The sequence below is a fragment of the Aphelocoma coerulescens genome, chromosome 2, assembly GCF_041296385.1.
Source record: "Aphelocoma coerulescens isolate FSJ_1873_10779 chromosome 2, UR_Acoe_1.0, whole genome shotgun sequence".
In the NCBI taxonomy this organism is placed as follows: Eukaryota; Metazoa; Chordata; class Aves; order Passeriformes; family Corvidae; genus Aphelocoma; species Aphelocoma coerulescens.
This window is the reverse complement of record NC_091015.1, coordinates 101,964,247-101,976,470: the sequence shown is the minus strand read 5'-3', so window position 1 is coordinate 101,976,470 and position 12,224 is coordinate 101,964,247.

Here is a 12,224-nt window from a genome sequence, read left to right as displayed (position 1 = left end):
CACATTTTTTCCATAGTCAGCAAGGCCATGTCATGAAATGGTAAAAATTTCTTGCAGGTATTTCATCAGTAGGTGTTCCATTTTTATATTAAAAAAGAACAACCCGGGTCCTGATTTCCCTGGACTATGCTGTTCAGTTCCTTATGGACTCTTTAACATCATCATCATCATCATTTTAATAAACAGATTTCTCAAACTTTCCTAATGATTCTTCAGCACCCATGCAGCACAGCATGTACAAATGTTTTAATACAGCGTTGAGAAACATCCCAAGCTGTGGGAAATTTAATTATAACCTCTTGTTCTACCACATACAACATTATAATCAATTTGATAGAAAGAAGTTTGGTTCCCTATGCCAGATAAACCATTACTGATTTCATAGGAGTAGATAAAGAAAAAATAATGTTTTTAATGAAAACCTCAATTATCAACTAAGGTAAATTTTGATTTGACATTTTATGTAACTTCTGTTACTTCTTCGTACCCATTAATAATTTATTGTCTTTTCTTCTGATGGTTATTAGCATCCCTATTCTTATTCTGAAACTAAAAATGTTGGTGGCCACAGGGCAACAAGCAGTTTAAGTTGCAAAAGGAACTATTTGCAAAAATATAATACACAGGAATTATGGTGTTACACCTTAAATGTAAGTGGGTAACTATAGTTAGTTCCCTTTGATGTCAAGGTGGTGGTAAGCGTGTTGCAAGATTACATCTATGAATAATATACTACTGGAGGAAGTGCTGGGAAAGGATCATAAGTTCTGAAAAAAAATACTCATGTGTGTATATTTATTTTCATGTATATTCTGAACACAAGTGTATATATGTCAGACAGGTTTTTAAGGAATCAAAGGATAGGTGAGATCTTTCCTGCATAAAAATTAACTCTTGTCACCATTAGAGGTCCCTAAAATTTGCACATATAGTCCCATCTCAAGTTAAAAATATGCTGAGATGAATAAATAACAATGGTAAATAAATAATGAATTGAGAACTTACATAAAAAATACTACTTTTGATTCTACCATTTTAATTTCACTTTTCCCTCTTTGGAAAAGTGCATTAAAAATATACTCCTCCCATCCTGTGCTGGTAATATCAGCAAGATAATTAAATAATACGAATCACCAGGGCTATGTCACTGACATTATCAAGGGATATGACCCTTTATGTTCATTATTTTAAAGAACAAGTACTTTTCCTATTGTGGTCAGTTAATGTCCATTTCTTTATTTCAAGGTGAGTTGTGCCACACTGTCAGCCTTGTTTACTTATGCTTCACTGAATTAGGCTGAGGAGGATGCAGAAAAAATTACTATAATATTTATGAAATAAAGACCTAGTCCAGTTCGCTCCAGGATAAAAATATGCTTTAAAGACATCTGCCAACTTCAGAAACACATTGATTTGCCAGCCTGTGCTTGTTAGAGCCACCACTGAGAAATAAACAACAAAACTTGGAAAAGTGAATCCTTCCCAAACCCAAATTTTGCAAGGCTTATTGTATACAGATGCTGCTTTATTCCAGCAAATGTGTGCCAGATATGCACAGCTGTCTTTCTGTCACTTTTGATCCACCTCAGTGTGTCTCCCCTGCTAGTTCTGTCTGTACCTTGTTGAAGGTGTTAGAAGGGAAAAAGTTCATTTCTCATTTTGAAACTTTCACTTCCCTGGTATCCATCCCCCTCATATTTCAGTGGGGCTCTTATGTCTCTGTGATGTAGAGGGCACAAATGGATGAGAAGGTGTTCACACACTGATCAGATATAAAAACTCATATCTGAGTTGCCCACTACATTAAATAAAGGCCTAAAACAATAATAAGGTGGAGGTGCTAGTCCCTCCTCTAAAAAAGCCAAATACTGATACTTTTCACTTAACTGCCTGAAGCTTGTGATTTAAAGGATTGTTTTCTCTGCTGATAGCCCCAAGCTGTGCCCAGTTTCTCTACAGACAAAAGGATAAGAGAGATGGTGACAAGCACACACCCCTTTTATGAATCAGAGGAACAGCGCTCTTGTTCCCCAGGCAGTTGAAACCTGAGCCACAGTTTTACAGCTTGGCACTTACCAGCTGGCTTTCACGTGAAAGGCTTTTAAAATATATACATACGTTCACGCACACACACGCACAGAGTAAGATATTTTTGATTCTGATGACAGTTACAGAAATATAGAAAAAATGTCTCTAAATCATGTTCCTTGTTGCAACTGGGGCTCTTTGTATCTTCTCCTGTGCACCTTGGACAGGGGGAACAGATTGTGCTCTCCTCTTTTCATCAATCTTTTATGTATTTGAAGGCTAATGTCATATCCCTGTTCAGATGTTTCTTCTTTAGGATAAATTACTCCCAGGTTGTTCAACTTCTTCTCATAGCTGATATTTCCAAGTAGCCCAGCCTGGATATTTTGCTCTTGCTATTACTTGGAGCATGTTGATAGAACAGAAGGTTTACTTGTGTATCTTGGCATGGCATTTCCATGTTTTATCATCTCAGTGAGGTGTTTGCCTTTCTTTGTGAGAGCCTGGCATTGCTTGCTATCCAGTTCACCCTGTTTGCTACCTGCCAACCAGTCCTACACTTTGTAGAATGGATGAATTCTTTAAGTACCTCAACCACCAGCCCAGATTGAAACAGGGGAATCTAACACATTGAGTTTTCTCTGCTTTGTGGATTTATTTGGGCAAAAGAGTGCCCTAGAGTTCCTCTAACTTTGTAGACATTTGTATCTGAACAAGTCATTCAGTAACCCTTTTTAGGTAACGGCAATAAAAGGAAACTGGCAATTCTGTGATGTGCTTTGTTTTGCTTTGCTATACACATATCAAGTAGGTCAAATGAATCACCCACTATCTGATTCAAAAGTCAGGAACATGAACAAGGAAATTGGAAACAAAGAAAAACAGGTTTGTCAGGAGAGATGGAGAAAATACTAAGAAGAAGAAAGTGTTAAGGAAAAGACAAGAGAGAAGAAAGTGGACATAAATTGTGAAGGCTTCACGGATTTTTAGAAATAGTTGCAAAGATCAAGCAAACAGTACCTGTGTGTGAGTACTGAATGGAGAAAATGCAAAGTGAATATAAGCTACAAAATGTGCAATAACAGATTCTGTATGTATTGAGAACTTCTCAACTAAGCAACTTAACTACGCACACGAAGAATTCTCAACAGCAGTTGAGAAGCAGAACTTTCTGTTAAGGAATATAGCATGTCCTTTGGAAGAGGAAGTTGGTTTGTTGTGGCAGATGCAGTAAAAAGAAATAAAAAATGGATGCACATAGGAAGCAAAATTTTGGTCTTTCTGGGTTAAATACTGACGTGTGAGAAAGAGGCAAAAGCAGAGAATAGAGGAGAAAGTGGAGCAAATTGAGTGGAAAGGAACCAGAATAAAAGGAGAAGAAAAGCAAAGAGGAAGAGAAGTGTGGAGAGGGAAAGGCAAACACAAAGCCATAGGCTGAATTATATAAAGAAAAGACAGTCAAATGAGTTTGGATTAGTTTTGTCTACCTTCAGGAAAAAAACATACTGGAGAAGCATTACATGTAATTACACTGAAAATATGCTTTTGCAAGTCACCTTTATTCTTTATGTGAAAAAAAAAAACAAGTAAATGTATTACAGGAACATTTTTGTACTTGTCCATCTTGAAGTATCCCAGAACAACGTTTTACATTATGATGTATCTTTTGCAAGATGTCTTAAGCAAATGTTTTAAGTGTTTCTTACTCAAACTAGTCCTTAAGTAGATTAAAACAGTAGAAAAATATATGAAACCATTGCAAAAATTGTTTCAAGTTCTATGCTTTCATTACTTTAAACACCTTACCTGAAGGTTTTTTTTATATTCTTTTCATGCACAGAAGAAATTGGCCCAAGAAAAGAAACATTCCTGGATAATGGGAAGCAACATGTGTGTATTTCTAAAAACGGAGAAACTCTTTGAACATCTTCCAAAAAAGTCCAAGTATATGCACACATTCTTCCAGCTAAAAGGAGAACTAACACTTGCTGTCTTCTTACACATTGCTTCATTTTATCTTTTGTATTTATACAACTACTGCTTATATCCTGCAGTCGACTCATTAAGAGTAGTGCTGGCTGGGTGCTCTTCCTCCCCACCCCCATCCCTGGTGGATCTTCAGGAGGAATTTTATCTCAGGGGAGAAGAAAGAAAATTATTTTTAGATAATCCTTGCACATGGGAAAAAGGGCACTGCTCATTATAAGGTATCTTAATCACACCGTCTTCTACCTTGCCTTCTGGTTCAGCACGTGAAGGTGGAAAGCAGCAAGAAAGAGAGCAGTACCTTCCACCCTGCTCCTCAATCTTGGTGTTGCTGACATTTGAAGAAGCCGGAAGGAATCGTTTAAAGAATGAGGAGACGTGAATTACAAAATAGAAAAAAGAGGTGGCAGCTACTGCTCTGCTTTCTCCTTTGCTTCTGCAGTCATTTCACTCTCACAGTCTCTCAGTCAGTGAATGGGAGTGACTCTTGGAAACAGAATTAATGCCAGGTGTTACCTCCTGACAATAAATTGTACGTCCTTCAATCAAATTATTTAAATTATCCTCATATTAGCTGGTAAAACATAACATTGGGGCACAGTTTAAGGAAAGAAATTTTGTGGCATCTGAAGTAATTTCTTCCCAGAGCCAAGCTCAGAAATATCCAAAGAAAGGGGAGCTGCTTCAACCTAAATAAAGCATGAAATTGAACAGGAAGTAGTTCTACTCAGAACAGGCGGTAAGGGGACAGACGATGGAAGCTATGCTCACATGGCTCCAAAACTTAATCTTGTGTCCCACCATGGGATATTTAGGATGCAAATATTCCTTATAAAGTCAAAGAAGAAGTCAAGGGAGTAGTGAAACATTATTAGGAAGCTAAGTAAGTCATTCATGGAACAGAGAGCTTTAGAAACAGCACAGTCTGCTTTTCTCTTCATGCCAGTTATTATTTCAGCCAGAGATGTCTTACAAATGAGAAAGGCAAGCCAAAGACAAAGGCCTGAAATGGCTCACTTTTGCTTCCTCATTTCTGCCTCCTCATTCTAGCCACATTTTTTATAGTGTCATGAACTGGCAGTGCATAAAAAGCGATACTAATGGAAAGAAACATGGTACATACCATGTAAATTGACAGTGGTGGTTGGAAATTGGGAAGGCACTGAGGAAAGGTGAGAGGGAATTTGGAGGGTGAATGAGCAGCATTTCACAAACAAATTTAGTCAGCAATGTCAAAGAGGCCAGCCATATGTGCTTTTATTTATTGTAGGACAAGGATCTAAATTTTTTGTTTAAAAAGCACATGTAATTGCACAGGAAGTGCCAGAATAAAGAATTAAATCTCACTTGTATCATGTGTGAAACCTGTTTCTCCTTGGAAACTGCAGTAGACCTGCAAAATGTATTGAAAATCCCCTTTTTTGTCTTCAACAGCAGACTCAACTTGAACCTAACCTGGTATATAGAAATAGACCTAAGCCTGCAAAGTCATCCATCTTACACTGAATTCTGTCTGATGAGTTGCTCTGCATTTTGGTTTTCAGAAACACCCACATATCCATTTCTCCTCTAAATAGAGGGTGAGAGAACAAATGGGCCGTGTGTCACTGAAGGGGTCAACCTAGTTTTGTTCTAATGTCCTGAAATAAATCAACTTGTAAAGCAGAGACTCCTCACAGAGAACTTTCTGTCAGCTTTCCTAGTTACAAGTACTAAGAGACACTGCAGGCTTTCAGATGGTCTCATTAAGGGAAAAAAGCAGTCTCTGATGATATTCAGTCACAATCTAATTTATTATTTTGTTTGTTTATTACAAGTTAGTTGTATTATTTTTCTTTAATGTATTTGGATGAAGTCAGAAATATAATTCAAGGCAATATGGTTTTATGATGTTTGCTTCAAGTGTGAATGAAGCCTCATTTACTCATTCAGAAAATAATTATATAAGAACCTGTATGAGCAAATACATAATTTATGTACAACTTCTGTGTGGGAGATGGATCCTTTAGAAAATCTAGTGTCCTGCTAACATGGATAGGCAACTCTCACACTTTCTAGTGTTTTGGACATAGCCTAGAACAAAAATCATCATTGCTATTAGCGTGGGATTTGACTGAGAGGGGGCATTGCTAAGGCCCCAAAAAATAGCAGGCAGGTATTATAGAGAGAATGAAAAGAGAAGAGTTTTAGCATCAGCTTTCACTCATTCAGAGTCTCACCTGTCCACTGGTGTGGAGAGCTGGCAGCAGCTCTTTCACTCATTTTCCTCTGAGCCACAAACCTGCTATCAGGTTGCCCAGTTTGAAGGAAAGGTGTGCACCAGCCCCTTCTAGAAACAATCTAATGTACCAAACAAGTTGGATTTCAGTTTTGAGAGCTTTTCTGGTTGCTGTTATTGGCTGGTTACTTAAATTTTTTTCTAAACATGGACATGTTTTGCAGCAAAAGATAAACATTACAGCCCTCATTTCCTTGTGAATAAAATCACTTTTATGCCAAGGTTACCAGAATCATTTAGATAAAACAGACACATCAGAGCAGACCCATGTTCAGTTTAACCCAGTACTGCTTGCCAAGAGTGCAAGTACAGGACAAGCAAAGTGGGATTTAACAGTCTCTTCCATAAAACTGTCCAAACACCATTCAAACCATATGAACTTTTAGCACTCACAATGTTCTGTATCAGGGAATTCCACACTTTAATTTAATGTTAAGAAAACTACAACCTCTTGTCATCTGCTTTGCACTTACTAGTTGGTGGTTTTCACTCCTAGGTTTTGTAGAGAAGGAAAACAGAGGACAGGCAGTTCCCTTTCTATCCTCTTAATGGCACTCATCATTTAGATGCCCGTTGTGCACCCCTTCAGCCATCTCTCCAGTCTGCGCTCTGGTTTCTGTGTGTCTCAAAAACCATCCCAGATTTTTGATTGTCCTTGTTGCCCTTGTCTGAGCCTCTTGCATTTCTATCATTTTATTTTTGAGATGGAGCAACTAGAAGTACACAATGTGTTCAAGCTCTACATGCCTCAGGGATTCACCACCATCAGGTGGTGGCAGAGTAATGTTAGTCTTCTCTTCTATTTTATATTGCTTTCCTTAAAATTCCTAACATTCAATTTCTTCTTCTCTCTCTCTCTTTTTTTTTTCCTGCTAGTGAATGACTGTGTTAGTTGCATGTTTTCACAGAGCTCAAAACCCCAAGACCTTGTTTCTGGATGGTAATGGTCAGCTCAAGATACACGCAAAGTTAGGATTTTCATCCCATGTACATTATTTTACATATGTCTGTGTTAATTAGCATCTCTATTTGTTTTGTAATTCAGTACTGTGAGATACTTCTGCACTTCTTTTACAGCTAACTTTCCATTTCACTGCCTTGAATTATCAGCAACAAACTGGCACCAAGGTGTGACCTTTTCTAGATCACTTATAAGTAAATTGAACAGCATCAGCCGCACCTCAGTTGCAACTGTGTTCATTCTGAAGTCTTCAAGTGTTCCATAAGAAAGCATGAAATTTTGTCAAGTCTTTGTTTATCCATATTCTTTACTGTGCGAGTACTACATCTATCTTAAGGAGGCAGGTTGTCAGATGGTGTGTAAGCAGACACTGAAAAGCCCAATCTTCATTCTTTTGTGACTCCTGCCAACATCACAGGTCTGGGAGGTAAAAAGACAAAGGCACCTACAGTGAAGCAAGAAACAAAGTTGAGAAACCCTTGTGGGAGATACAGAGCAAGAGGTAATGACTTCTAGGAGTGGGAGACTGAAATAGAGGAAAACCTGGACATAACCTGGAACTGCATGGATCATCAGAGAGAGTTTCGATACCAGAAGTGGCAAAGGGGAAGTAGGGGAAAAAAAATAAATGAAGAGTTAGAGGGATTCTCCAGAAAGATACTCCGTACCAAGGGACAGAAGAGAAAATCACTGCCCAGAAGTAGAAGAAAAAACAGGTAAGGAAAGGAGGGACTCATTTAAAGGACAACCGTTCCCAGTCTTTCCACTCAAAACTGTATTTTTTCTTTCAAATAAGAAATTGTGAGAGAAAAGTGGAGTCCTAAAGGGTATAAAGTCACCAGTTACTCTATTTGCCATTATAACCTGACACAAATCTCACATCAGCTGACAGTGGCTTTGGTAGAAACTACAGAACAAATATCTGTGTAGCTCAGCAGTGCTGTAAGTTTGAGAAAATAATCTGCAAGTTAACAGCCTGTAAAAGAAAATGGTAACAATCTTTCCTAAATCATCTCCAAAGGGAATTGCCCATGCTGCATGTATGTGCACTGGTTTATAATAGATAACAATTTTCTCAGCAAGACCCAATGGATAGAAGATCTAATTGACACTGTCAAAAAAGCCTGTTGTCACATTTCTAAACACAGCAGTTGTTCACAAGGCACTGAAATCTGTGCATCTGGCAAAACCTCCCTCTGATCTGTAAAATTTTCTCACAAACATTATGCTTGAATCTAGGGCTGATTTTAAAAATCTTGTTCCTATTGCAGAGCTGTCTCCAAACTGCAGATGAGAAAATCATTTAAGAGACAGCAAACTCCAAGTTGGAGCATGCTTCACATTTTGGTTTTTGTTTCTCATTAGCTGAAATGATATTTCTTGGCCAGTATTTTTATCTGATTAATTACCAATGAGCACCAGAGTGATAACTCTAAAACCTTTGCATCATTCACTGTACAGAGAATAGTGCCAGAAAAAACCAAGTTTTTCAATTATGAGCTGCCAAATTCCTTTAGCCTTGTTACAGGAGATCCACTCAGATTGACAAAATAATTCATTTTCATTGCCGATCTAGTCATTTTCCTCTCCACTGAGACTGTCAATAACTGCCAATTGTGATGCTGAAAATTGTGATGTTTTATGAGGCACTTGGCTTGCTTGCTGGTGTCAAGGGATAGGAAGTATGTTTGACAAATTTAAATTGAATTTGTGCCCTACAGAACTGGTAAAATCTTACACCCAAGGAAGACTTTCATGTCTCACTGTTGAAAAATGATCCCTGAAAATATATTTTAAGAATAGAAAATAACTGTCAAAGAAACAAAAAGATGTCTTTTAGAGGTCAGACCTCTCCAGATAAAATGATAAAATCATTGACAAAAAAATATGCTGTGATAAAATTTTTCAAAGGAAATTTAAAAAACAAAATTCTTTAAATGCATGGATTAAAAAAAAAAAAAAAGAAAAAACCCCAAGAGACAATAAGAAGTAGGTGAATAAGAATGGAGTAACAATGAGATGAAGATTAGAGATGGCTGAGATCGGGTCCTCTAAATCAATAGTCTTCATCAGTTTCTCAAAAATTATGAAGATTAGCATTATAGGGGAATGGTGAATGAGAATGGGGTCTATGGAAATAGAAATGAATTAATTTTAAGTGAAAGAAAAGCTGTAAGGTTTAAATGGGGGCAAGAGGGGGGAATAAAAAAAGTCAACTTGATAATCTCCATCCCAATATGCTGAGAATATTGATATTCACAGTAGCATTTACAGTGTCACAGTGGGTTTGGTGTAATACCATCTGATCGAATTACAGTGCAATGTATGCACTGCCTGTGCTTGAGGAAAAAGGGGGGAAAAGTGCTCGGACAAGTCTGTGTCTTGTCATACATGATATCAATATACACTAGACATTAGGACAGAGTTTGAAGTAATTAGCAATTAATAAAATGGAGATAAATAGAAAGGGAGATAGAGTGCAATGTGGATTTAGCACAGGTAGACTGTATCACGGAAGCACATAGCCTTTAATCAGAGACATAATTCCCATAAGAATGGGAATGAAATGTACCACAGTTACTCAAATTGCTATAAAGTGGTCGGTACAGCTCAAGATGGAAAATTATTACTTAAGTGGAAGAAGAGAATGATGACTAGAAAAACTATAAAGGTCGAAAAGTGGGAGGTAAAAGAAAGACATCAATGAGTAGTACTGCAAGAGGATGTATGTGGCTAAAGTGAGGATTAGAATAAGACTTTCTTATAGATTGGTTCTAGGATACTTTTCTATTTATTCAGCATTTTCATTCATTGTCTTGTCACAAGAAGCAGAACTGAGATAATTAGATGTACTGATGACAAAATATGGGGAAGAACTGTCAATAAAGAGAAGAATCATGAGTTTCTGGGGAAATATTTTAATATAATCAGATGGAATTCAATAGGGGAGGGTCACCACAAGTCACTTAATAACTAAGACAAAGCACTTCTGCTAGGACCAGGTTATTTTAAAAGAATTGAGAAGCAGAACTGCGTGGGTGTATGAGGCAATCACGCTGATCTGCTTAGGAACATGAGGCAGTTGTATAAAAGCAAAATGCAACCACCAGGTGTTCTGGTACTAATGCTATTGATAAAGGCAATGGGAAGCAAATGTTTGTCAAAACAGAGATGTTTCAGGCAAAAGTGACTAGTATTTTTCCGTGAAATTAGGTTTTACTAGCGAATTTCCACCCAGCTTCAGCAGTGCCACAGTCCTGGATTGTCAACAGCATTCTCACTTGGGTTATCTCTCAGCGTCTTCATGATACTTTTAAATAACTTGATATAAATGGCCCATCCAACCTGTACCCGATGGCCAGCTGATGGCATCTTTTCACTTCCCTAAGCACTCTCAGTAGCTTCTTTTTTGATTGTGTTTTTGACTGCCGTAGTTGCCAAGACTTTTGTTAGCAAGCACAGGCTGCCAGCTCTGCATCTGGGCAATTTCTACATTTCTTTCTTACCCCTTTTTTTAAGCTTTGCAGCATGAGATGCTCTGAACAGCTGGGCCTGCTTGGAAAGAGCACAATATTTAAGTATTGTTTTTTATTCCCAAATGTTTGTAATCAAGTATTAATCTGGAGGTGGCTCAAAGATTGACAGGACTTCAAATCCAAAATTTTCAAACTTGTAGCTCAACTTAATTAGTCCATGGGCTTCCTTCACAACTTTTCACAAGGGCACTTCCATAGTGGCTCTTGGAGTGCCTGGAGCAGTGTCTCAGAAGACAATAGGTGCTCAGTAGAGGGAGTTTCAGTCCCCACTGCCTTCATTTTTCTTGCATTTGGCACTCTTGCTATTTGCTTAAAGATAAGCAGAATATTGTCTCTGAAGAGTGCCTCAGATTACAAGCAACCAAAACTAAGGATTTTACTTCCACGAGAAAAATCTCCCCCATCCCAGATGCTTTATGCAAGACTGACAATACATTATAGTTCAGGGATCAAATGAAAAATACATTGTGGTAGGGGAGAGGGGAGATTGTCTTTTCCTTAAGGAAAAATTAAAACATTTCTTTTTCTTCTTGCTTGAACATTATGGAATGCAGAGCCATCCTAACTCCTGGCAACTCTTTGTGTTTACCTAGAAACTAAGGGCAGCTTCTCAGGCAATTTTCAAGGCTGGGTGAACCTTGGAAGCTCCCTGGAAATACAGGGATCTCCATCCCACCTCAAAGTCCTTGGATAAGTCCCTGAAAACTGTGGCAGCACCTTTACTGCCAAGGCAGACACTAATTCACAGCAGACTCTAAAGCTCTCTGCCTTCCCTCTGAAGGGTTTGTCTGAAGTATTGTCTGGAAGTGGTGGATTATCCAGTCTCAAGGAGGTCATCAGTGGCTCAGAAGTGAGGCATCTGTTTAATGAGACTTTGCCTTCATCCTCACAAAAGCATTTCAACAGGATATTTTGCCAAAGCCTGGTTTCATTTTGTTGAATTGATTTTAAAATATTTTATCAAAAATTCCTTGGATTTGTATTGCCTGTAGGCATTAACTCTTCACAAAACATAGATAACACTGATAATATAGAGCTATGTTATAATTCATCATTATTATAATATAATTCATAATTAATTCATTATTCATATTAATAATATGAATGGCTACTCATAGAACTGACTTTGTAACAGTATCTGTGAAAGGATGTGGCACAAGTTGTCAGAGTTGGTCTGTATAGTTCACAGGGAAAAACTCATTCTTAACATGAACAACAAACATTTTTTTGCCCTGAATGAATCAGGTAGCCCCCTGCACGTATTTGCAGTGTTTTATATCTATTGCCATTACAGTGCTTAGCAGTTTGGGTTCAGTGCAGATCCCTGAGCTTATCTCTAATGTCTGTTTATCTCTCATCTCTGCTAATGCAAAGATTAGTTTCTGTGAACACTGAGATGGATCATCTCTGCAGACTGCTAGCTTCTTGTCGCCAA